Source organism: Trachemys scripta, chromosome 14, assembly GCF_013100865.1.
Source record: "Trachemys scripta elegans isolate TJP31775 chromosome 14, CAS_Tse_1.0, whole genome shotgun sequence".
Taxonomy (NCBI): Eukaryota; Metazoa; Chordata; order Testudines; family Emydidae; genus Trachemys; species Trachemys scripta.
In genome coordinates, this window is record NC_048311.1 from 42,145,504 (window position 1) to 42,151,054 (window position 5,551).

The window sequence follows — 5,551 nt, forward strand, 5'->3', positions numbered from 1 at the left end:
CGTGGCTGGACTTTACAAAAACGAGACAAGCCATTTACAACGCACACTCCTCTACAGAGGAAAAAGGACAGTAAACTATCTAAACTCCTACATGCCACAGGATGCTACAACAGTGGTACCCTTAACTCACCCAACAATATTGTTAATCTATCCAACCACACACTTAGGACAGACTCTTCTGCCAGGCTGTCTTGGGGACTCTCTGCCCCATCAGCCACAAGTACATGATACAGTTCTGCAGTGATCAGGAAGCCTACTTTCGCCGTCTCCGACACAAGGAATATTTTCAGCACACAACTGAACGGTGCACTGACCCACAGGAACCCTCCTACCAACACTACAAGAAGAAGAAGAATTCTGCGTGGACTCCTCCTGACGGTTGAAATGACAGACTGAACTTCTACATAGAGTGCTTCCGCAGATGTGCACAGGCTGAAATTGTGAACAAACAACATCACTTTCTCCATATCCTCAGCCATACAGAACACAATGCCATTCACAGCCTAAGAAACGACTCTGACGTTATAATCAAAGGGGCTGACAAAGGAGGTGCTGTAGTCATAAAGAACAGGTAAGATTATGAACAGGAGGCTTCCAGGCAACTCTCCAACCCCACATTCTACAGGCCACTATCCTCCGATCCCACTGAGGGGTACCAAAAGAAACTACCCCATCTTCTCAAGAAACTCCCTGCTATAGCACAGGAACAAATCTACACAGTCACACCCCTAGAGCCATGACCCAGGGTATTCTATCTGCTACCCAAGATCCATAAACCTGGAAATTCTGGATGCCCCATCATCTTGGGCATTGGCACTTTTTTACAGCAGGATTATCTGGCTATTTGGACTCTCTCCTCAGACCCTACGCTACCAGCACTCCTAGCCACCAGCTTCCTGACGAAACTATAACGCATTGGTGATCTTCCTGAAAACACCAACCTGGCCACCATGGATGTAGAAGCTCTTTACACCAATATTCCACACGAGGATGGACTTCAAGCTGTCAGGAACAGTATCTCTGATAAGGCCACGGCACACCTGGTGACTGAGCTTTGTGACTTTGTCCTCACCCACAACCATTTCCGATTTGGGGACAACTTATACCTTCAAGTCAGTGGCACGCTATGGGTACCCGCATGGCCCCAGAGTATGCCAACATTTTTATGGCTGACTTAGAACAATGCTTCCTCAGCTTTTGTCCCCTAGTGCCCCTCCTCTCCTTGCACTACATTGATGACATCTTCATCATATGGACCCACAGAAAGGAGGCCCTTGAAGAATTCCACCAGGATTTCAACAATTTCCACCCCACCATCAACCTCAGCCTAGACCAGTCCACACAAGAGATCCACTTCCTGGATACTACAGTGCAAATAAGCAATGGTCACATAAACACCACTCTATACCAGAAACCTATTGACCGCTATACTTACCTACATGCCTCCAGCTTCCATCCAGGACACATCACACGATCCATTGTCTACAGCCAAGCCCTAAGATACAACCGGATTTGCTCCAATCCCTCAGACAGAGACAAACACCTACAAGATCTTTATCAAGCATTCGTAAAACTACAATACCCACCTGGGGAAGTGAGGAAACAGATTGACAGAGCGAGATGGGTACCCAGAAGTTACCTACTACAGGACAGGCCCAACAAGGAAAATAACAGAACACCACTGGCCATCACGTACAGCCCCCAACTAAAACCTCTCCAGCACATCAATGATCTACAACCTATCCTGGAAAACAATCCCTCATTCTCACAGACCTTGGGAGGCAGACCAGTCCTCGGTTACAGACAGCCCCCCAACCTGAAGCAAATACGAGGGCCGGCTGCCCCAAGCAGCCAAAACCAAAAAAAAAAAAAAGTCGCGATCTGCGGCGGCAATTCGACAGGAAGTCCTTCACTCCGAGCCGGAGTGAGGGACCGTCCGCCGAATTGCCGCCGAATACCTGCACCTGCCGCCCCTCTCCGGAACGGCCGCCCCAAGCACCTGCTTGAGAAGCTGGTGCCTGGAGCCGGCCCTGGCAAATACTCACCAGCAACTACACACTACACCACAGAAATACTAACCCAGGAACCAATCCCTGTAACAAACCCCATTGCCTACTCTGTCCCCAGATCTACTCTAGCGACACCATCAGAGGACCCAACCACAGGAGCCACACCATCAGGGGCTCATTCATCTGCACATCTACTAATGTGATATAAAAGAACTAAAATAGAGCCACTGTGGTTTAACAACCATGTAAAAGAAGCAGTGAGAGATAAAAAGACTTCCTTTAAAAAGTGGAAGTCCAAATCCTAGTGAGGCAAATAGAAAGGAGCATAAATGCTGCCAAATTAAGTGCAAGAATGTAGTAAGAAAAGCCAAAGAGGAGTTTGAAGAACGGCTAGCCAAAAACTCCAAAGGTAATAACAAAATGTTTAAGTATATCAGAAGCAGGAAGCCTGCTAAACAACCAGTGAGGCCCCTTGATGATAGAGATACAAAAGGAGTGCTTAAAGACGATAAAGTCATTGCGGAGAAACTAAATGGATTCTTTGCTTCAGTCTTCACGGCTGAGGATGTTAGGGAGATTCCCAAACCTGAGCCGGCTTTTGTAGGTGACAAATCTGAGGAACTGTCACAGATTGAAGTGTCACTAGAGGTGGTTTTGGAATTAATTGATAAACTTAACATTAACAAGTCTCCGGGACCAGATGGCATTGACCCAAGAGTTCTGAAAGAACTCAAATGTGAAGTTGCGGAACTATTAACTAAGGTTTGTAACCTGTCCTTTAAATCGGCTTCTGTACCCAATGACTGGAAGTTAGCTAATGTAACGCCAATATTTAAAAAGGGCTCTAGAGGTGATCCCGGCAATTACAGACCAGTAAGTCTAAAGTCGGTACCGGGCAAATTAGTCGAAACAATAGTTAAGAGTAAAATTGTCAGACACATAGAAAAACATAAACTGTTGAGCAATAGTCAACATGATTTCTGTAAGGGGAAATCGTGTCTTACTAATCTATTAGAGTTCTTTGAAGGGGTCAACAAACATGTGGACAAGGGGGATCCAGTGGACATAGCGTACTTAGATTTCCAGAAAGCCTTTGACAAGGTCCCTCACCAAAGGCTCTTACGTAAAGTAAGTTGTCATGGGATAAAAGGGAAGGTCCTTTCATGGATTGAGAACTGGTTAAAAGACCGGGAACAAAGGGTAGGAATTAATGGTAAATTCTCAGACTGGAGAGGGGTAGCTAGTGGTGTTCCCCAAGGGTCAGTCCTCGGACCAATCCTATTCAACTTATTCATAAATGATCTGGAGAAAGGGGTAAACAGTGAGGTGGCAAAGTTTGCAGATGATGCTAAACTGCTCAAGATAGTTAAGACCAAAGCAGACTGTGAACTTCAAAAAAATCTCACAAAACTAAGTGATTGGGCAACAAAATGGCAAATGAAATTTAATGTGGATAAATGTAAAGTAATGCACATGGGGAAAAAATAACCCCAACTATACGTACAATATGATGGGGGCTAATTTAGCTACAACAAGTCAGGAAAAAGATCTTGGAGTCATCGTGGATAGTTCTCTGAAGATGTCTGCGCAGTGTGCAGAGGCGGTCAAAAAAGCAAACAGGATGTTAGGGATCATTAAAAAGGGGATAGAGAATATGACTGAGAATATATTATTGCCCTTATATAAATGGATGGTACGCCCACATCTTGAATACTGTGTACAGATGTGGTCTCCTCATCTGAAAAAAGATATACTGGCACTAGAAAAGGTTCAAAAAAGGGCAACTAAAATGATTAGGGGTTTGGAACAGGTCCCATATGAGGGAAAAGAGGAGACTAAGGGGGGATATGATAGAGGTATATAAAATCATGAGTGATGTGGAGAAAGTGGATAAGGAAAAGTTATTTACTTATTTCCCATAATACAAGAACTAGGGGTCACCAAATGAAATTAATAGGCAGCAGGTTTAAAACAAATACAAGGAAGTTCTTCTTCACGCAGCGCACAGTCAACTTGTGGAACTTCTTACCTGAGGTGGTTGTGAAGGCTAGGACTATAACAGTGTTTAAAAGAGAACTGGATAAATTCATGGTGATTAAGTCCATTAATGGCTATTAGCCAGGATGGGTAAGGAATGGTGTCCCTAGCCTCTGTTTGTCAGAGGATGGAGATGGATGGCAGAAGAGAGATCACTTGATCATTGCCTGTTGATCCACTCCCTCTGGGGCACCTGGCATTGGCCACTGTCGGTAGACAGGATACTGGGCTAGATGGACCTTTGGTCTGACCCGGTACGGCTGTTCTTATGTTCTTATGATATATGCCATCATGTGTCAGAAGTGCCCCTCTGCCATGTACATTGGCCAAACCAGACAATCTCTACATAAAAGAATAAATGGACACAAATCAGTCATCCGGAATGGTAACATACAAAAGCCAGTAAGATAGTACTTCAGTCTCCCTGAAATTCAATAACAGATTTTAAAGCAGCCATCCTTCCTTCACCAAAAAACCTTCAGAAACAGACTTCAAAGAGAAACTGCAGAGCTATGATTCATTTGCAAATTGAACACCATTAATTTGGGCTTGAATAGGGGCTGGGAGTGGCTGGCTCACTACAAAAGCAGTTTTCCCTCTCTTGGTATTGACGCCTCCTCATCAATTATTGGGAGTGGACCACATCCACCCTGACTGAATTGGCCCTGTCAGCACTGGTTCTCACTTGTAAGGTAATTCCCTTCTCTTCATGTGTCAGTATATTTATGCCTGCATCTGTAACTTTCACTCCATGTATCTGAAGAAGTGGGTTTTTTATCCACGAAAGCTTATGCCCAAATAAATCTGTTAGTCTTTAAGGTGCCACCGGACTTCTTGTTGGTTTTTATGGTATCTATAGCATTTTATCATAGCTGTAGGAATTAAGAAAATTCCTTGTATTTATTTATTTATATATTTGTGTGTGTGTGTGTGTGTGTGTATGTATAATATAAAATAATACTTTTGCTTGTGAAAGATAAGGGATTAGCAGAACTAGCAATTGTAGATCTACAGGTCTAAATTTTCAAAATGACTATGGGTTTTTGTCTGTCTCAATTTTTGCATGCTCAGCTTGAGACTTCTTAAAGGGGCCTTGTCAGGGCTGGATCCCCACTTTGAACTTTAGGGTACAAATGTAGGGGCCTGCATGAAAAACTTCTAAGCTTAACTACCAGCTTAGCTCTGGTTCGGCTGCCACCATTTCAATGGATTCCCTTCCTGGGAAGCCTTGAAAAACCTTCACCAAATCCCTGGTGAAAACAAATCCAAACCCCTTGGATCTTAAAACAAGGAGAAATTAACCATTCCCCCTCCTTCCTCCCACCAACTCCTGGTGAATCAAGTTCCAACCCCCCTGGGATCTACAACAGGGAGAAATTAACCATCCCCCCTCCTTCCTCCCACCAACTCCTGGTAAATCAAGATCCAAAAACCCTTGGATCTTAAAACAAGGAAAAGTCAATCAGGTTCTTAAAAAGAAGGCTTTTAATTAAAGAAAAAGGTAA